Source organism: Homarus americanus, unplaced genomic scaffold (assembly GCF_018991925.1).
Source record: "Homarus americanus isolate GMGI-L3 unplaced genomic scaffold, GMGI_Hamer_2.0 scaffold8584, whole genome shotgun sequence".
In the NCBI taxonomy this organism is placed as follows: domain Eukaryota; kingdom Metazoa; phylum Arthropoda; class Malacostraca; order Decapoda; family Nephropidae; genus Homarus; species Homarus americanus.
This window is the reverse complement of record NW_024734687.1, coordinates 135,499-157,465: the sequence shown is the minus strand read 5'-3', so window position 1 is coordinate 157,465 and position 21,967 is coordinate 135,499. Positions and strand designations below refer to the sequence as shown.

Genomic DNA, 21,967 nt, shown 5'->3' with positions numbered 1-21,967 from the left:
CACAGTGTATTAAAGCACTCACTGGTGGTAGACTTTAAAGAAACAATTGTGTGAGTGAGGTAAGAGGCGACCAAAGATGGCGCCCCCCTGAGGCCTGGGGCGGGGAACACTGCCGCCGCTTTAACCGAAATTTGTAACTTTATCACCTGAAGTGTGTTCCGTTCTTAATGTATGAATAAAGAAAATGAAAACAAATATAAATAGATACGTTAAATAAATTCATCAGATATCTATATATTTGCAGTAATAAATATTTAATATCTTCTAGAAAAATAACAGGTACAATATAAACATCTTTAGAAAGCCACCAATAGTTAACCTGGTCTCCATGATCATCCAGGGTTAGTGAGAGTTATGTCAGGTGTGTTGTAGATCATCATATTTATCAGGATTGGCATATCACCAGATCCATCAGGAAGGGCAGGCCATTGTATCTATCAGGATAGGATCAACGCGATCAGCTGGCATTTGTAAGTAAACAGAAGGTTCATCCATCGTAATTCTCGTAAAATGTAGACTCAATAGTTATCTAATGCATAATACACTTCTTTTTTTCGGGAATTAGCCCACCCGGGCACAGGTCGGCTTTCATTGAGTGAGTGTATTAAATTATAAATAGTATATACAGTACAGTATATGTGGGGTAACTTGCATCTTTTATAAAAGGGTTAATAGCAATTGAAACAAATTTATTGAAGAAATTAAGAAGTCAGCTGATTTCTCTTGTGCATTTAGGTATTTGGATGGCTTATATTAAAAGAAAAGATCACAAGATACACAAACTGATCGCCTTTCGAGGAGAACTAAGAGGATTGTTATTATTATTATTATTTTGTTTTAAGTTTCCCGAGTCCGCCCTCTCACGTAAGAGGCTAACTAATAGATATAAATTTTGAATAAAAGCTTTTGGAACTCAGCCTCAACCAGAAAATAAACCAAGGTCCTGGGTGCTGGTGGCGTCCTCTTGGTGGCCAATCTCTCTGGTGGAGAATTGGGTAAATGAAACTTGGTTAGAAACTATCCTACACTAAATTATTCTTGGGACTGATGTTCATTAAGCAGGAGTCTGGGAAGTGAAATGCAAGCTGCTGCAGGATCTTGTGAGCCTAGCCAGAAATAATAGGTTGCACACCATCTTCTCAACATTTCTCATAATAACAATAATAAATAATTCTTGTATTAAAGGGAATAAATTACTTTAGTCCTTAGTGATTTTTTTTTTATAAATGCAGTAGTCTCAATTGTGTTTTTCTTTATATGTTTATTTAATAGGCTTGATAAATCCTTGTACCTAACACTGATTTGTTCTTTACAGGTTGAGACATCACGACTGTGCAAGGTAAGTCACAGTGTATCGGTTTTACAGACTTGGCGATCATTATAACTGGGTGTTGGCTTAGAGGTGTAAGAGATCATTATTATACTATGTAAAATAATTAACTAATTTACAATATTTCAACATAAAAGTATTGTTGTTGTTGTTGTTGATGGGTCTCGCCTCTTCACCGAAATTTGGCGTAAATCGATGGCGTACCTACGGAGCCAACGACCTTTTAAATGTGGCTGTTGTTACACCGTCTCTTAATTTACTTAAATATCCAGGTTCTAGGCGTAACCAAACAAAAATGTGAAGTAAATTAAAAGGGAATAAAAATAAATAAAGTAAACCTTTAAGAGTTTAATTAATTAAATATTAACACATTAAAGAGCCTCGTAGGCTGTCACAACAAATTGATTCACCATCGAAACTTTTAAGACACAAATGATACTAAACATCGAAACATCAAAAGAATAAAAATAAAGCACTGGATTACGTCAACACTGCATAAACATATAAAAACTAACACTGAAATTAACTAACGTGAAACAACACTGAATTACTTAAATGTAACTAAGCAAATACTGATGGACATAAACAGAGACATAAATAGGTACTCACATAGATATACCACATTGGTGACGACAGGAACAACACAAATAAATTAAGTATAAGTCACAGGTGACGAGTGTCACTCAAAGGATGTGAACTGTATGACAAGAAGAATGAACTAACTCCGTCAGTTGGTGGGTCCTATATATAAGGTCGGCTCCCGCCACGCGACCCGCCGGTGGGTCGTTTAACGATGCAGATGGTCGTTAGAGAACAAAGAATGCTGGTTACAATACAAAATGAGTTTGAACAAATAATAACAGTTAAAACGTTAACAGCACAGGGTTAAGGTGACTAGATTATATAATAGTAAATACAACACATCATTACAGGAATAATATGGAACATAGAAGCATGTTATAAAAAAAGAAAAAAAAAATACGACACGGTCGTAACAATGTACATACATACATACACACACACATTTAAGAAAAGGGGAAGGAAATTGTTGAATTGAAAGGAAGTAAAAAACACGACTTAGTAAATTGTAAGACTAATCTGAAGATGATTAAACACTAGCGTTACCTGGGGATGAGTTTACGTTCGGGTGATTAACCTTAAGGTAAAATAAACTAAGGTGGTTAGTCTCCAGGTGATACATAGTACGGAATAATTTTATCAAAGCTTGTCTTTGTATGAATGACAGTAGATACAGTATACGGTTCCTTACTGTAAGATATTCTATTTTCGGTAATCTATATCTTGGTGTCGATTATTGAGCCTTGACCTTTGACCTCTAGTAATGGTGGTCACTAAAATATCAATAGGTCTTTGGCACTGATACAATAAATACCATATTGTGCTTAGGGTAGTTGACCTATACCTGTTGATGAAATAGAAGAAGAGAAAGGGAGTAAAGAGAGTGAATGTGAGTGTGAAGAAGAATATGAAGAAAATGACGAATAATACGAAGACGAAGGGAGGAGATGATAATTAAGAAGAGGAGGGAGAAGGTAAAAACTAAAAATAAAACGAAGAAGAGCATGAATAAAGAGACGTAGAGGAGAACTAAGTAAAGAAGGAGGAGGAGGAGGAGGAGGAATTAGAAAATAACGAAGATAACACCAGTCTCTCTCTCTCTCTTTCACTGATATGAATAATCCTTCACTTGGTACTAAAGCCACACAAATGTAGTACGTATCTCAACACAATTCTACTCCCCTTAACAATTACCATACAGAGGGCCTTGGCACATCACCTACCCGACAACTTCATGCATCTGTAACAAGCGGGTGACAGAATGAGGCCCTTATCTCTCCCTCCCTCACTAGGAATAAGCGTATGGTAGCCTGATGATCTTGTGGGGTATAAAACAATGTATATAGACGGTACAGGTATATAGACGGTACAGGTATATTGACGGTACAGGTATATAGACAGGACAGGTTTAAAGGCAGTACAGGTATATAAATAATGTACAGAACAGTATATACAGTAGACACTACAGGTATAAAGACCGTACAGATATATAGACATCACAGGTATATTGACGGTACAGGTATATAATGTACAATACACATATGACGCTAGTACTGTGAAACGTATAAATACTCTTGAGTGAATAGTCGTACTCTGGGGGACGTGTTTATCCCGTGTGTGTGTGTGTGTGTGTGTGTGTGTGTGTGTGTGTGTGTGTGTGGGTACGTGTGTGTGTGTGTGTGTGTGTGTGTGTGTGTGTGTACTGTCAAGGACTCCCCACCGACGCCCTGTGAGGTTTGATGATCAGGGTGCAAACTGATTTATGATCCCAGATTAACTCCCACCACTCCCCAGTGTGTGTTTGTCTGTGGTAGTTGCAGGTGTTACAGAGACACACCTGAGATGACGTCCCCAGGTTGAACTAATTGGTCAACTCATCATCGTATTACACAAGCGTGTGATGTATTCCCTGGAGGTATAAACTTGTGAAAAATAGTTTGCAAATGTTCATGTGTGTGTGTGTGTGTGTGTGTGGGCATGTGTGTGTGTGTGTGTGGGTATGTGTGTGTGTGTGTGTGTGTGTGTGTGTGTGTGTGTGGGGGGAGAGAGAGAGAGCCAGGCAGGTATTACTCACCACAGTGCCACACCTGCACAGACAGACGTACTCTCACCCCAATACTTGAGGCTGGCGGGAGAGTAAATTCCTGTGTGCTATAATCTTGGTTCATCAAGTACAAGAAGCATTATATCAACTGAGTATGCTATGTATGTGAGCCTGAAACAAATGTGCTCCTGATCTTGTGTGTGTATGTGTGTGTGTGTGTGTGTGTGGGTAATGTGTGTGTGTATGTGTGTGTGTGTGGGCAATGTGTGTGTGTGTGTTGGTGTGTGTGTGTGGGGGGGTACGTGATGTGGGTGTGTGTGTGTGTGTGTGTGTGTGTGTGTGTGTGTGTGTGTGTGTGTGTGTGTGTGTGGTTACGTGTACTCATCTGGGGGATAAGTTTGTGGTAATAATTATATGACATTATTAGTTAAGAAGTAGCAGGAGGTCTGGTGATGTACTACCCAGAGCATTATAGACATTACCTCTTACTCCCACCTGTCAGTTTAGCTTGTCAGTGATATGGCAGTCAGCCCAACTACTACTACTACTACTACTACTACTACTATCTCTCTTTAATTTTTTTCTACTTCGATTATTAATTTTCTCCTCCTCTTCTTCTTCTTCTCCTCTTCCTCTACACCACCACTTGACCATCCACTCCTTTCTCTCCTGCTCCCCATCTATCCACTTGACCATCCACTCCTTTCTCTCCTGCTCCCCATCTATTCCTCCCTATCCATTCCCTCCACATCACCCCCTCACTACTATACCCTATCAGAACCCTACCCACTCCCATCCTCTTTCATCCCACTCACCCCACTATCCTTGTCCCTCTCTCATATTTTTTTATCCCACTCATCATTCCCTCTACCCCCCTCCCTGCTCCATCCCTATCCCTCCCCCTTCACTAGCCACACCACCACAGGCTAGGGATTAGTTCACATCTGGGTAATCTTTTTCTTACTCCTCCCCGGGCATAAGTAACCCACATCACGCCCTCTTCCTCATCTCGTCTCCCTACCTCCAGATTTTATTGAACCAAAGTTTTCTCATCAGACGGTCTGGGGGGTAACCGTCTTATGACATGATGAGAGATGGGGGAGTGGTGGGGGGATACTCAAACATGTTATGACACAATGGAGAGCATGGGAGGAGTGTCCTACAAGCCTATGACATTATGGAGAGAGAGAGGGGGGGTCGTACAAGCAGAATCATTGGCAGCAACAAAGCGAGGGAGAAAATGTGGAGTGTGTGTGTTGATGTGGTATAGACTGCGCGGTGTACCACAGTTGGGTCTGTTTCCCCGGGTGAGTGCATGTTTGGGCCACGGTTAGGTTAGGTTAGGTGTGTGGTAGACTGGACGCCGGGCACCTCGTCACTAAGGGCTGCTGGGAGGTAGCGGCAGTAACACATAATATAGCCTGAGACTCGAGTCAGTGCTTTAATGTTCGAAATAAGGCAAACAGAGTATTGGGTTTTAGATCTAGAAGTGTAAGTAACAAGAGTGCAGAGATCTTATTGCAACTATATCTTGCGCTAGTCAGGCCGCACCTCGATTATGTGGTTCAGTTCTGGTGCCCCTATTATAGAATGGATATAAATTCACTAGAGTCGGTGCAGCGAAGAATGACAAAAATGATTCCGGGACTTAGAAATCTTCCATATCAGGATAGGTTAAAGAAACTTAACTTGCATTCCCTAGAAAGACGAAGAGTGCGGGGAGATATGATAGAAGTATTTAAGTGGGTGAAAGGAATCAATAAAGGGGATATAGATAAAGTTCTTATAATAGCCGAGCAGGATAGGGATCGGAGCAACGGATTCAAGTTGGATAAGTTTAGGTTTAGGAGGGAGATAGGAAGAAACTGGTTCACAAATAGGGTGGTGGACGAGTGGAACAAGCTTAGCAACTTTGTAGTAAGTGCGGGAACTCTGGAAAGTTTCAAAAGGAGGCTAGATAGATTCATGGATGATAGAGAGTGGTAGTAACTCTCGACAGGAGCTGCTGCCGGCCTATTGCACAGGCCAACCGGCCTATTGCAGACTCCTTATTTTCTTATGTTCCATTAGCAGGAGCGTAAGTCAGAGCTATTGAAGAGGAAGTTGTTACACTCACTTGGCTTTGATAACTGTTGCCTAAGATCTGAGAAACGTGTTCCCATCATCCCTCTGTCTGGTGTTCCTTTGAGAAGTAATCCTCAGTACCAAGATGGAGAGTTAAGATTGACATTGACCTGAATCACGTTCCTAACTACCCACACCCCTCCTTACCCTACACACACACACACACACATCACCACTTCCACCCTCATCCTTCCTATCCACTGCCACGCATACAAACACACTCACAAACCTCTCTCTCTCCACACACACACACACACACACACACACCAGGAGGAGGAGAGGAGAGGAGAGTGGAGTGTGGTGTAAACGGTGTGGCAGGCGCTGGTGGCCGGTAAGTCAGTGGGCAGGTAAACAAAACGCCAGCAAGAAGTAATCAGCTTATAGATCGCCACAAACACGGCAGCAACTTACACCCTCCCCCCACCTCACCCCCCAACATAAATTCACACTGTTTAACTTTTTTTTTTGTTGGGGGGTCTTACTGTTGTTGTTGCTTATTTTTATTATTTATTTTCTTTGTTGGTCAATACCAGTTTAATCTTCAGGTGTGGTAAGCTGAGGGGTTAATCTTCAGGTGTGGTAAGCTGAGGGGTTAATCTTCAGGTGTAGTAAGCTTAGTGGTTTAATCTTCAGGTGAGGTAAGCTGAGGGGTTAATCTTCAGGTGTGGTAAGCTTAGTGGTTTAATCTTCAGGTGAGGTAATGTGAGTGGTTAATCTTGAGATAATTCTACAAGGTAGAAATATTCTGATGGGACTATTAACACGAGGTCAAGGGTCAGGAGTGAGTTAGAGGTATATAAAAAGGTCTACCTGGCTTTAATGGGAAATATGGTAATTAATATGTTTTTTTAGGTGATTTTTTTATGAATGTGTTATACCTTGTTAGTAAACCGGGGAGGAAAGTAAACACACTTACTAACATAACACAACACACACGCCATCACAACACAACGCAGACACACACCACCAGCAACACGACACAACACAACTCAACACAACACAACAGCACCATAACACAACACAACACAACACAACAGCACCATAACACAACACACCCCTCACAACACACCCCTAACAACACAACACAACACACAAACCACCTAATACATGATTCAGTTCACACCATTACTGCCCCAGCCTTCGTTGAATAATATACACCGGAAAATAAAACCTAATTTTGAAATTAAAATCACTGGTTCCTTTTTTCCCATAAACTAACTAACCTTGTTTATATTGTTTTCTCCTAGTGTTTTTGTTGTTTTGATTTGATAACTGTTTTGTTTACTTTTTAATTAATTTCATCAAGATTATTGGGGGATGTTGTTGTGTTGGAGGAGTGTTGAGGTCTCTCTCTCTCTCTCTCTCTCTCTCTCTCTCTCTCTCCTCGAAGTCAAAATTATCAGAGGCTATACGTGAGAGAGGATAAGGTCGAGTCTATTGTTCCTTCAAGGTAGGGTGGTGGGGGAGTCCTAGGTCACGTCCATTGTTTATAGGTGGGGGTGTCCGTGGGTGCGTCCATTGTTGTCGATAGGGGAATCCTTTGTCGTGTCTCTTGTTCTTACAGAGAGAGAACCGCCTCCTACGGTTATATATGTTTATTCTCTTGTAGGGTTTTGTCCTTCACCGCCTCCATTATTCCCCGACAAAGACGCTTTCGGTATTCTCACACAGATGTATTGTAGGTGATTATTGTACGAGAGGCCTCACACATGTTCATTATTCCCGTAGAGGAGTCCTTGAGCTCATCCATATTCCACATAGGGGAGTCCTCAGCCTCGTCCATTATTCCGTGTAGGGGAGTCCTTAGCCTCGTCCATTATTCCGCATAGGGGAGTCCATGGGTTCGTCCATTATTCCGTGCAGGGGAGTCCTTAGCCTCGTCCATTATTCCGTGTAGGGGAGTCCTTAGCCTCGTCCATTATTCCGCATAGGGGAGTCCATGGGCTCGTCCATTATTCCGCATAGGGGAGTCCGTGGATGTTTCCACTGATCTTAACAAGAGAGTCTCAGAACGAGGAGACCGTCGCCCAACACTTCATCCTAACAAAAATATATCCAAAGATCTGATAATTATCCCGGAACCCAAAAAATAAACTAAAATCTTTGTGGCTTAAAGTTTAATTACCACAAAGACGCTTCATAATGGATCGTCAACCCGGACAAGAAGAAAATTAACCCACAGAGAAAAAATAATGTAAATAAGTGAACAAGGCCAAATTACAGCCATGACTCTTGGTGGCTGGAGTCTTGATCTCTGGGTCAACATAACAAACAGATAATCCCTAAACAATAGTAAACCAGGTCAACAACTCACTCCCAGACATGTAAACAACAGTCATTAGTCTAGATGAAATATTCTCACAAGATAAACATCGTTATTATGAAGTAAAAGGTACAAAGGGGGAGGGGGAAGGGGAGGGGTTGGGTCCACCATCTTTGGACGAGGCTATTATTCTTGATGAGGGGAGTCCATCCTCCACTCTCGCTTCCACTCAGACAAAAGTGATGTGCATTTTTTTTATGGTGCAGAAAACGTACAGGGGGGGGGGGCAATTATAGTGTGGGGGGGTGAGGATGGGAGGGTGTGGGGGAGGTGATAGAGTGTGTGTGGGGGGAGGTGATGTGTGGAGGGGTGAGGTGATAGAGAGAGGTGATGGGGGAGGTGATAGAGTGTGTGGGGGAGGTGATAGAGTGTGTGGGGGAGGTGATAGAGTGTGTGTGGGAGGTGATAGAGTGTGTGGGAGGAATTTGAACAGCGAACATGACTCGAAATAGTTGGCAAAATTGTGGACTAGAAAATAAAGGTGTGGATGTAGGAATATTGGCGTGAACTAGTGGCGGGTATACTAGCGTGGGTAGTGCTGTGGGTATACTAGCGTGGGTAGTGCTGTGGGAATACTAGCGTGGTAATAGTGCTGTGTGGGAATCGGGAACAAATACGTGTAAAAAAATGGTGTGAACTAAAGGGGAAAAAAGAGAACAGTGTTGTGAAATATTGGCACCATGACTCAAGCTGTGGAACGAGGCAGTTACCGGAGTGAGACAATATCTACTAAAAAATGTTGGCAGAGGCAGCACAAGTGATCACAGACAAACAGATGATAACATTAACGTGGTGTAAGTGGCCCTAGATCCTTAGTGGTACTTATTCCCCATAGGGAGTCCTTGGGCTCGTCCATTATTCTTCGTAGGGGAGTCCTTGGTCTCGTCCATTATTCTGCATAGGGGAGTCCTTGGGCTAGTCCATTAATCTGCGTAGGGGAGTCCCTAAACTGAAGTGTAAAGAATACCTTGACATGACGCACTTACGAAAATGATGAGGTTAACATAGGGACGAAACAGTTCATGAGATTCTACCCTAACTAGACGATTTCTCTCCCACAAGTTACGAGGTAAAATGAAGGTAGGAGTTTTTTTTAGAGAGTATGATACCTGGTACACCTGAGTGGCTCTCACCTGTCTCACCTGTGGGTCTTAGTTACGTGTGTTAGTGTAACGGCTGACACTTTATGACACCTGAGGGAACAGTGTCATAACTTGTGACAGTAATGGTGAGAGTCAAGTGGTTGTTGGTCCTCACACACACACACACACACACACACACACACGCACACACACACACACACACACACTACTAGGCAGGCCACAACTCATTAATATAATCACCAGGTTTACAGAGGGACAGACTACAAAGTTTTTTTTTTTATTATTCTCTTTCACATTCAACAATTTTTATATGATGGAGCATATAACTCCACACGCTCAATAACTGCCCCCTGCTCCCCCTCGGCTTGGCTCACCCTCGGCTTGGTTTACCCTCGGCTTGGCTATTGGTTTATCCTCGGCTTGGTTTATCCTCGGCTTTGGTTTACCTCGGCTTGGCTTACCTCGGCTTGGTTTATCCTCGGCTTGGCTTACCCGGCTTGGCTCACCCCTCGGCTTGGCTCACCCCTCGGCTTGGCTCACCCCTCGGCTTGGTTTATCCCTCGGCTTGGCTTACCCCTCGGCTAGATTACTGACGTTGTTAATCTTGACATAGTTGCCAAAGTCTTTATTACTTTTAGGGGCGGGCCACGGGGTCAAATGTCAAGAGGTCAATGTTGTATATCTATACTTCGAGGTCATCCTTCGACGTCACTACAATTTTTTTTCATCATTATTTTTTTTATCATTCTTCATATTTTTGGAGTATTTGAGTGAGAGCGAGGCAGGGTGGATGAGAGAGAGAGGCAGGGTAAAGTGAGAGAGAGAGAGGCAGGGTAAAGTGAGAGAGAGAGAGGCAGGGCAGGATGTTCGTGTAGCCATAAGGCGAAAAAAAATTAATAATGGAATTCCTTTAACGTGAGGTAATGAAAGAGGAAGGTGGGAGCAGGGCGGGAAAATATAATAATAATAATAATAATAATAATAATAATAATAATAATAATAATAATAATAATAATAATAATAATAATAATAATAATAATAATAATAATAATAATAATAATAATAACAACAATATCTAAATTACAGTATATAATATATTTCACTATGTTGGTCCAGTAAGCCTTGTCTCACCTTCCAGCCAGTTTCATCATGCCTCGATTCCCCCCCACGTCAAGGTGTTTGCAGGCACACAAACACACACACGCCCCCACACACACACACACACACATACGCCCCTCACACACACGCCCTCACACACACGCCTCACACACACACACACACACGCCCCACACACACACACACACACACACGCCCACACACACGTCTCCACACACACGCCCTCACACACACGCCCCACACACACACACACACACACACACACACACGCCCCACACACACGCCCACACACACACACACACATACGCCCTCACACACACGCCCCCACACACACACACACACACACACACACGCCTGCACACACACACACACACATACGCCCCTCACACACACGCCCCCACACACACACACACACGCCCTCACACACACGCACTCACACACACACACACACACACATACGCCCTCACACACACGCACTCACACACACGCACATATGAGCAGAGACAATAATAATAATAATAATAATAATAATAATAATAATAATAATAATAATAATAATAATAATAATAATAATAATAATAATAATAATAATAATAATAAATGTTACTATTAATTATCATATCCTTTATCATTATTATATATTAAACCAACAATAACAATAATGAAAAGACGTAAAAATACAGAACAAAATTTAGAAACAAAAGACGACTAAAACGAAGTAAATTTCCAACAAATTTGTTTCACTGTTCCATATTTTCACCTTAATTACTTTTCACCTGAGAGAAGCTTTTACCTGTGAGAGCTTTTGTTACCTGTGTAATTTGGTTTATTCTCTAATCCTCTATGAGTTAAGGGTAGTTGTCGTAATAATTGAGTTTTCCAGCTGCCGGCTTTGTTCCGTCCATCCGTGTCATGTTATAGTGGTGGCTTTTGTTTTATTCAGGTTGTATTATGGTGGTGGTGGCTTTGTTATTTATTTATTTATTTATTTATTTGTTCGTTTATCTAGAAATTTATTCCACACACACACACACACACACACACACACACACACACACACACACACACACACACACACACACACACATATATTGAGATCACGAGTAAAAAAAACAACTACAAGAATCGTCTTATATATGATAGGCATAACTAATCACAACTTTCTCAGATGACGGATATCAACCCCGAGCCCCTGAGAGCACCCTGACCTCCTGCCTGGCCTTCGGGAGGAGGTAGGGAGGGAAAGGAAGAGAGAGGGGGGAATGGAGGAGGGAGGTTTGGCGGAGAAAGACGGGAATGGGAGAGGGAAAGAGAGGAATAGTTGGTGAGGTGAAAGTATAAAGGAGAGGAAGAAGGGAAGGGTTAGGAGGAATGGAGAAAGGGGGAGTTAGGAAGAGGAGGAAGTAGGGGTAAGGGGGGAGAGTATGGAATGATAGGAAGGAAGGAAAGAGGGAAGAAAGTAAAAGAAAAAAGGAAAACTGACAGAAGATGGGATGATAATTACACTTTCTACCATAAAGTGAAAGTAAAGATATTGACCAGGTGAAAAGGTGACGTCATTAACACCCAAATAACCAGGTAAAAGAGTGACGTCATTACCACCCAAATAACCAGGTAAAAGAGTGACGTCATTAACACCCAAATAACCAGGTAAAAGAGTGACGTCATTACCACCCAAATAACCAGGTAAATAACAACACCAATAAAATCAAATCAAACTCTTAAAAAACTATTAAATACAAATAAAAAATAAAAGCAACAACAGAAAGAATAAAATAACATTAATTTAGTTATTAATTTTCCTTAGTTACGTTTGCCAATATCTAGTTACCTGATATAAACGAGAAAGGTGAGGGGGTACTTCTCTGCGCTGCTGGCCGGCCAATTCATATTAATTCTCTGTTATTCTCAAGTGGCTGAAGAACCTTGACATTAATCATACCTGGGAGTGATCTTTATTACCTGGATCATACCTGGGAGTGATCTTTGTTACCTGGATCATACCTGGGAGTGATCTTTGTTACCTGGATCATACCTGGGAGTGATCTTTATTACCTGGATCATACCTGGGAGTGATCTTTGTTAACTGGATTATACCTGGGAGTGATCTTTGTTACCTGGATCATACCTGGGAGTGATCTTTATTACCTGGATCATACCTGGGAGTGATCTTTATTACCTGGATCATACCTGGGAGTGATCTTTATTACCTGGATCATACCTGGGAGTGATCTTTGTTACCTGGATCATACCTGGGAGTGATCTTTGTTACCTGGATCATACCTGGGAGTGATCTTTGTTACCTGGATCATACCTGGGAGTGATCTTTGTTACCTGGATCATACCTGGGAGTGATCTTTATTACCTGGATCATACCTGGGAGTGATCTTTGTTACCTGGATCATACCTGGGAGTGATCTTTTTTACCTGGGACAGATTGTGATCACCTGTCCAATATCATCCTCCAGGTGTGTAGGTTTATTGACGTATCTTATCCATTGTGTTACGGATATTTAGTCTGTCTTAAATTTTTCTTATCAACTTAGAGAAAATCCCACATGAGGGAATAGTATTGAGGATGGAAGGGCCAGGGGAAAGGTAGATACTAGGATGGAGCATGAATGAAATTAAACGTGTGAAAAGATAAATACAAAATGAGGGAGAAATGGAGGGAATGGCATAAACTCTGATAACAAGATAGTTGATGTATTATGATTATATCCACATATTGTACCTATAAGTCAGCTCCTATGTAATATTCTAAACCTCGACCCTAGACAGTGTACCGTAAAAGACTATGTAATATTCACTGCCACAATATCCTGACCACTTGAGCTGAACACACTTCATTATCTCTGCTCTGTCATCCTCTTTTGTGCTACCATTCACAATATAAGTATGGGTTGCACAACAAACTAGCCAATGTCCTTGGTTAAAATTTAAAAAAATAATTGTTACTTCCCCTCCCACATGTTCAATATCCCCCTCCCACATGTTCAATATCCCCTCCCACATGTTCAAGCCCCTCCACATGTAATTCCCTCCCACATTAATATCCTCCCACATGTTCAATATCCTCCCACATGTTCAATAGCCCCTTCCACATGTTCAATATCCCCCTCCCACATGTTCAATCCCTCCCACATGTTAAATCCCCCCCACATGTTCAATATCCCCACATGTAATAGCCCCCTCACATATTCATTACTTCCTTCCACATGTTCAATAGCCTCTCGCCCACATATTAATACCCCCCCTACCTCCCACATGTTCAATTCTTGTCCCACACAGTTTTATTGCCCCCGCGGTCGGTGTGTGGCCCTCGGGGAAACTAACTTGTTTCATATTAATAAAAAACCTAACCAGAAACTTGGCCATCGCTTCCTTCCCGAATTTTACTAACTGCAGTGATATTGGTGTTGCAGGTGGGTCTCGTGCAGGTCTCGTAAGGGGCTTGTGGAGGTCTCAGAGGGATCCCGTGTCTCGTGGAGGTCTCTGTACAACACCTTCAACTCACACAGGTAACGTGGAATGGGAATTATTTACGTCTTGAGTTTTCTTCTTTCTTTTGATATGGAGATGATTTCTTCAGTGATCCAACCTGCCTTCACCACTCTGGGAGATGAGTTACCCAACCTGTATCTACCCTCCCCCCCCCATCCCATCAGAGGTCTGTAGAATGATCACCTGTGTTTGTTTGTTTAATGTTTGGGAGTTGTCGGGGGCATATTCCCCTTCACCCACTCACCCAATCCCCCCACCACTCTCTCCTCTCCACCCACACATATATGCATCCCCCCTCCATTCCCTGGCCCCGAGCCAGAGTCCTCCACACAGGAAGGTCACCCATCAACAACCATAACTGAAGCTGTCTTTAATCCCTACAGTTTCTTCGTGTGATTCTCCGGGTTATACTCGTGAGACGGTAATACAGTGTCCCTTGATCCGCCCCTTCCTGCGCTCTCTCTTCTTCCCGCTGTTTCTCCCTTCCCGCTGTCCTCTTCTTCCCCCCCTGTTGTTTTCCTCTTCTTTTACTCTGTCCTTCTCATCATCCACCCCTCTTGCTTTGATTCTCTTTCCTTCACTCTTTCTCTCTTCCTCCTTCCTATTCTATCCTTCTTCATCCTTCCTTTTGCTTTGCTTTCTTTTCTTCCCTTCCTCCTTTCCTTCCCATTTCTTCCTTCTACTACACCTCCATCCTCTTACCCCCCGATCCTTTAATTCTCCCTTCTTCCTTTCTTTCTCCTCCTCTCTTCCTTTATCTTCCCTCCCCATCGCCCCCTGGAGGCTGGACGGGCGTTCAGACACTTAACTCAGACTCATTCCAGATTCTGTACACATTATATTTTTTCTCAGCGTCTAGACTCAATACAGCATTTTTTTTACCTGAGCGGCCGACCTTCTGAGAAGGACCCGCCAGCTGCTGCCCACTGATGACTGCCCTCCTGCCAACACACGCCCCTGCTCCTTGCAACACCACTTTTGCCAACATTTACTAGGTCTGACCACACCTTCTGCCAACATCATTAGTAGGTCTGACCACACGCCTTCTGCCAACAGTAATAGAACTTATTTAAAAAGCTTGTGCCACCACTACCACAGTTAACCACAGACCATAACGTCACCACCTCTACCACAGTTTACCACAGGCCTCATATTACTCCAACTAGACATGAACTAACTTTAATCTCTTGTCAACACTTGATACACTATTATCCTGCTTATTTTATTTTTATTATTTTATTATTATTTCTTCTTGAGGGAAATTTTCTAAAGCTCATTTTCTCCCCTATCATTCAGTCTCTCTCTCTCTCTCTCTCTCTCTCTCTCTCTCTCTCTCTCCTCCCTCATTGGTCATTCCTGTCTCATCCTTAACTCACTCCAGGAAGGATCTTCAGATACTCCTCCTGTTGCTCCTGTCTTCCTTTTTTCCTCCTCCTCCCCTCTTCCTCCTCCATTTCTTCCTCCTCCTTCTCCTCCTTTGTAATCCCTCCTCCTCTTTTATCTCCTCTTCTAACCCACCCACCTCATTTCCTACTCGCTTTTCCTTCATTTAATCTCTCTCTTCTTCCTCTTCTTTTTCTCTACTCTTTCTCCTTTAATTCTTATTAACAATCACCTCCTCCTTATCTCTCCTCTCCCCCTAATCCTCCTTTTATTTTCTTCTTTCTCCTTCTTTCTCTTCACCCTTCTCCTTCCTTTTCACTCCCTCTCCTCCCTTAGCCCCGTATCCCTTCCTTCCCTAACTCCTTCTAATTCCTTCTCCCTTTATCCACCTCTGCATTTCTCGTGTCCCCTCTCCCCCCTTTTCTCTCCTTTCTCCCCTTCTCTATCCCTCCCCTTTACCCCCTCTTTTAGTCTCTTTCATCAAGTAATGGACTGGAAGCCTGCCCTGGACCGATTTTGTGTGGATGATTGTGTCTCTTGACGTGGGGGTAGGAAGAGGGGGGAGGAGGGGAGGGAGGGAGGAGGGTAAAAAGGTAGGAAGAAGCAAATGGGGAGGATAAAGTGGAGGGTAGGGGAAGAAGGAAGGGAATGGAGGGGAGGAAGAAGGAATAGGAAAGGAGGGTAGGGAAGGAAGGGAAGGGAGAGAGGAGGCTTGAGGAGGGGGTAGGAAGGGGAGGGGGAGAGGAAGGGAAGGAAGACGATAAATGGGAAGGAGGAGGAAGAAGGAGGGGAAGGGAGAGAGAGAGAGAGAGAGAGAGAGAGAGAGAGAGAGAGAGAGAGAGAGAGAGAGAGAGAGAGTGCCGGTAAAGTACGAATGAAGAAGAAGGTCAAGGGAAGACTGAGGGTAGAGGAGGAGGAGGAGGAAAGGTGTGAAAAGAGAAAGAATAAAAATATATGACAAGAGAAAGTTTAAGGTACTAATTAACTCGTATAAGATAAATGTCTTAGCCAGAACCTTGTGTGTGTGTGTGTGTGTGTGTGTGTGTGTGTGTGTGTGTGTGTGTGTGTGTGTGTGTGTGTGTGTGTGTGTGTGTGTGTGTGTGTGTGTGTGTGTGTGTGTGTGTTCCCTCCCCAGTAGATAATTGTTGTAGCAGTTTTCTCTTTGTGTTTTGTTTCACTGCAGAGAATGAGAGAGATAGAGAGACGGACAGACACACAGGGAACATACAGGTAGACAGAGACAGTCACACAGATAGACACAGACAGACAGACAGACAGACAGAAGAAGAGGTTAAGAAGTAGTGTTGTTAAGTTACGTTTCTGTAATGTTTATGTTTTTTTTCTCGTCTGCGTTAACGACCTTCCCAGGCTAGTTAGGGCTAGTTATTCCCACACTAAGAAAAACACAATAACTAGCGGCTATTTTGAAGGATTTACCACAGGCTGTTAATACTACTTCTGGCGGCTATTTTGTTTTGTTTTTGTGGTGGCAGGAAAGAGATTATCACCTGGGGGGTTCTTGTCACCAGTGGATAGGGAAATAACATTAAATTATCGACGTGAGGAGGAATTTTCCCTCGTTTACCGATTGGATTTTTGAGAAATATTTTTTTTTGGGGAAGAGGGAGAGGTCATAAATAAATAAATAACTATAAATAAATGACCAGTGAAAGCAGATACACACACACACACACACACACACACACACACACACACACACACACACACACACACACACACACACACACACACACACACACACACACACACACAACACACACAACACACACACACCACACACAACACACAACACACACACCACAACACATACACACACACACACACACACACATCATAACCAAGTTTTATAACACCCAAGTCATAGAGATTAATCTTGAACCCAACAGATAGTAGTGAACATATTAGCCTGATTTACAATATTAGTTCAGTGTTGTTAGGTTTTTGTGCTTGAAATTGCACAAAGATTCTACCATGAGTGGATGTGTTCGTTGAGGTCAAAAGAGTGAGATAAAGATATTATTTATGAATCTTTATAGATCTTGGTGCTGGTCTCCCATTGGCTGAGAATCTTGAGTGCTGGTCTCCCATTGGCTAAGAGGAGAGCGATACGTATGGGTGTTTATGAAGCGACACGTTATTGTTTGTTGTTGTTGTTGTTGTTTTGTTGTTGTTGTTTTTACGGGACAAACTTAGATTAGCTGTGATATTTATGGTGTTTTTTCTTTTCTTTTTATTTCTCTTTCTTTCTTTATCTCTCTCTCTCTCTCTCTCTCTCTCTCTTTCTTTCCTCCCCTCACCCTCACCCCTCAGTCTCCCTTCCTCCCTCCACTCCACCCCCACCCCTTCACCCCCCCCTCCACTTCTCATCGCAATATCCCCAGCCACTAAGAACACTGTCTCTGGGGGTGTGGGGGAGTGAGGGGATAAGAGTGGGGGAGGTGAGAGGAGATGGGGAGGTGAGGGAGATGTGATACGATGCCTGATCGGAATAATTTCCCCCGAGAACACCGCTGAGGTTAAGGGGGTGAGGTGGAGAGGGCAGCCGGGGAGTGTAAGTTGGGGAGGGGAGGTGATCAGGGACAGGTGCAGGGGAGATTATCATGGGTGGGGAGAGGAGGAACGGATGGGGTGGAGGAATGAGGTAGGAGATGGGGTGGGGAGGAAGGAGAGGAGGAGATGGGGGAGATGGGGTGATGGGGAATGGAAGAAGGAAGGGAAGGGAAGGGGCTGAGATATAAAATAAATTATGGTTTGGTCAGGTTAGGTTTTTTTAATTTGTGGTTTTATCTAAGACTATGCTTCCTTATATAATTGGTGATTATTAGTAAATAATTATAACTCATGTGGGTGTTTAAGAGCAATTATATATATTATTTTATATATAATTATTGATTCCAGTTCCCTCATGTGTCGCTCGATCACTGACTCACTCAACGATAAGGTGGATATTTTTTACTTGTGGTTTTTTTTTTTACACCTGTTCTCTGTTGTGTGTTTTCTGTGGTTTTTGCAAGCTGTCAGTCATGTGCTGTCATCCACACACTGTTATCCTCGCTGTCATCCTGGCTGTCAGTCACATGCTGTCATCAACACACTGTTATCCACACGCTGTTATCCACAAGCTGTCATCCACACTCTGTCATCCGCACGCTGTTGTTCACACTCTGTCATCCGCACGCTGTTGTTCTGCAGCTGTCATTTTCCATTTCCTGTACACGGTGTCATTTCCAATCGACCCCTAATATGAATATCTGTATGCCTGTGTGTGTGTGTGTGTGTGTGTGTGTGTGTGTGTGTGTGTGTGTGTGTGTGTGTGTGTGTGTGTGTGTGTGTGTGTGTGTGTGTGTGTGTGTGTGTGTGTGTGTGTGTGTGTGAGAGAGAGAGAGAACAACGACCGGGAATTCAGCGTAGGGATACCTTGAGGGAGACAAGAGGCTATAATAACACCAAAGAGACAGTGTGGGAGGAGAAAAAGCAGTGAGGGAGGAGAAGAAGCTGGGAGGAGAAGCAGTGAGGGAGGAGAAGAAGCAGTGAGGGAGGGAGAAGAAGCAGTGAGGAGAGCACAGTGGAGGGAGACGCAATGTGGGGAGGAGAGAGACGCAGTGAGGGAGGAGAAAGAAGCAGTGAGGAGGAGAGGCACGCAGTGAGGGAGGGACGCAATGTGGGAGGGAGAAGAAGCAGTGAGGAGGGGAGAGGACGCAGTGAGGGGAGGAAGACGCAATGTGGGGGAGGAGAGACGCAGTGTGGGAGGGAGAGGAGACACAGTGAGGAGGAGCACTGTGGGAGGGAGAAGACGCAGTGTGGGGAGGAAGGGACGCAGTGAGGGAGGGAGAAGACGCAATGTGGGAGGGAGAGAGGACAGTGTGGGAGGAGAGGGGAAGCAGTGAGGGGAGGAAGGCCGCAATGTGGGGAAGACGCATTGAAAAGGAGAGTGTTAGGTTAGGTTAGAAATAAAAATAATAATAATAATCACAAGATATATTTAGAGTCGATGTTGTTAGTGAGGAAATGACAACAGCAGGTGGAGTAATTTACAGGTAAAATCCAGGTGAGATAATTAATTAGTGCAGGTATAATGACAGGATTTGGACGGGGAAAAGGTGCTCAAGAGAGGTAGTACAGGTTGAATGAATGGACAGGTGTACATAGATGGGAGATGAAAAGGTTCATTATCAAGGTAATTTATATGATAATGAATTATATGTGAAGATAATTAAGTATTAGAGAAGCTAATGTCACTTTGATCTCTCTCTCTCTCTCTCTCTCTCTCTCTCTCTCTCTCTCTCTCTCTCTTCTCTCTCTCTCTCTTATGCACTATTCTTTCTCCTTTTGCTCCCTACTCCCTCCTTCCTCCTTTCTTCCTTTCCCCCCTCCTCCTTCCTCCCTCTCCTCCTTCCCCGCCCTCCTCCTCTCTCCCTCTCTCCCCTCTCCTCCCTCCCTTCCCCCCTCCCTCCTCCCCTCCCCTCCCTCTCTCCCTCTCCCTCCCTCCCCGCCCTCCCTCTCTCTCCCCACCCCTCCTCCTTCTCTCTCTCCCTCTCCCTCTCTCTCCCTCCCCCCTCCTCCCTCCCTCCCTCCCTCCCTCCCTCCCTCCCCTCCCTCCTCCCCTTCCCCCCCCTCCCTCTCTCTTCTCCCCTCCCCCCTCCCTCCCTCTCTCCCTCCCCTCCCTCCTTCCCTCTCTCTCCCTCTCCCCCCTCCTCCTCCCCCCTCCCTCTCTCCTCCCTCCCTCCTCCCTCCCTCTCTCCCCCCTCCCTCCCTTCCCCCCCCTCCTCTCTCTCCCCCTCCCTCCTTCCCCCCCTCCTCTCTCCCCTCTCTCCTCTCTCTCTCCCTATTTTACCCTCGTGGATCAAAGACTCAGTCGTTCAGTTTTCGGATATTAGAAAAACAAACATAATAGCCTTTCTCTCTCACCCTCCATTATTTCCCTCTGTTTTATTATTTCTACTTCCCTGTTCTCTACTTTTTTCCATAAATTCTTAGCGTTTTTGTTTAGGTTTTTATTTGTTCATGCTTTTTATTTTATGCTTTTGACATACAAGTTCGCTGTTTAATTATTGTACAAGTTATGGTATACATGTGTGTGTGTATGTATGTATTTTGTTATAGAGAATATTGTAGCTGTATGGTTTATGTAGTATGTATGAGTGTATTGTATATATATATTACAGAGGACTCTGTAACTAATTCTGTAATCCTTAAAATGTTCAAGCATATCATATGGAATCCCTATAACATTTTTGTGTGTGTGTGTGTGTATGTGTGACAGACCTCAGAACAAACTTGTAAATTTCGTGGTGTACCCTTCTCCCAGCTTCTCCCCTCCCAGCTTCTCCCTCCTCCAGCCTCTCCCTCCCCTTCTCCTCCTCCCCAGCTTCTCCTCCTCCCCAGCTTCTCCCTCCTCCAGCTTCTCCTCCTCCAGCTTCTCCCCTCCCCAGCTTCTCCCTCCCCCAGCTTCTCCCTCCTCCAGCTTCTCCCCTCCCCGCTGCTTCTCCCTCCCCAGCTTCTCCCCTCCCCAGCTTCACCTTCAGACATCAGGTCCATTAAAGTCACAACCATCCACCATTTATCTCCCAGCACCAGCATCCATCCTTCCCATTGTCGATAATGCCAAGGTCACCCGCTTCTTTATAACCCCGCCCCCCCCACGCCCCGCCCACGCCCACACATGCCATTTCCCTCATAGTTCTACCATATCTTACTCTTGTACACCACGCCCCAAACACCACGCCCCCAACACCACGCCTCCAACACCGCCCCCAACACCGCCTCCCACGCCACCCACGCCCTCTAGTCATCCTACACCACGCCCTTTCACCCATTAAGACCACATACGACCAATAACTCTTATCGCTATCTAGATCACTCGTTCTCTCCTCCCCCTCCTTCTTCTTCCCCTCTTACCTCCTCTTCTTCTTCCTCTCTCAACCTACCCCTCTTCTTCCTGGCCCTTCCTCTCCCCTCTTCCCCTCCTTTCCCCCTCCTCCTCATTCTCTTCATCCTCCTCCTCCCTCCCCATTCTTTTCTTCCTTCTCTTTCCTCCTCCTTCTTCCTCCTTCTCCCCCTCTTCCTCCTCTCCCTCCTCCCCATTCTCTTCTTCCCTTTCCTACCCCGCTTTCTCACTGTCTCTATTTCTCTTCCTCAATCTTCTTCTTCCCTTTCTCCCATTCTTCCTTCTTCTCTTTTCGCTTTCTCTCTTCTTTCTCCCTCTTTCATCTTCTTCTTTCTTTCTCTATTTATTCGTCTCATTTCTTTGTTCTATTCCTTTCCTTCCATTTCCCCCTCCTGTCTGAGAGCCTTCAACGCGTTAGTCAAGAGTCCAAGAAGCGTCGTCAGATTTATCGTGTCAAGACATAAACGAGTAACTCTTGGCCGTCATTCTCAAGGGTCGTGCTCCCTCACTCCCTCACTCCCTCACCCTCATGATGCTCCCTCACTCCCTCATG

General features: G+C 44.0%; 1 protein-coding gene across 3 annotated transcripts in view; it reads left to right on the top strand.

Annotated features, from left to right (window-relative positions):
- The first annotated feature begins 1,313 nt into the window (after window positions 1–1,313).
- LOC121870465 (somatostatin receptor type 2-like) overlaps window positions 1,314–21,967 on the top strand; it is an 85,710-nt gene continuing 65,056 nt past the window's right edge. The window contains exon 1 of one of the 3 annotated variants that reach the window (XM_042372291.1): window positions 1,314–1,339. The gene's annotated coding sequence lies outside the window, so the exon portion shown is untranslated. Of the gene's footprint in view, window positions 1,340–14,088; window positions 14,141–21,967 lie in introns of those variants that run through there. The other 2 variants (XM_042372289.1, XM_042372290.1) reach the window with 2 other exon arrangements.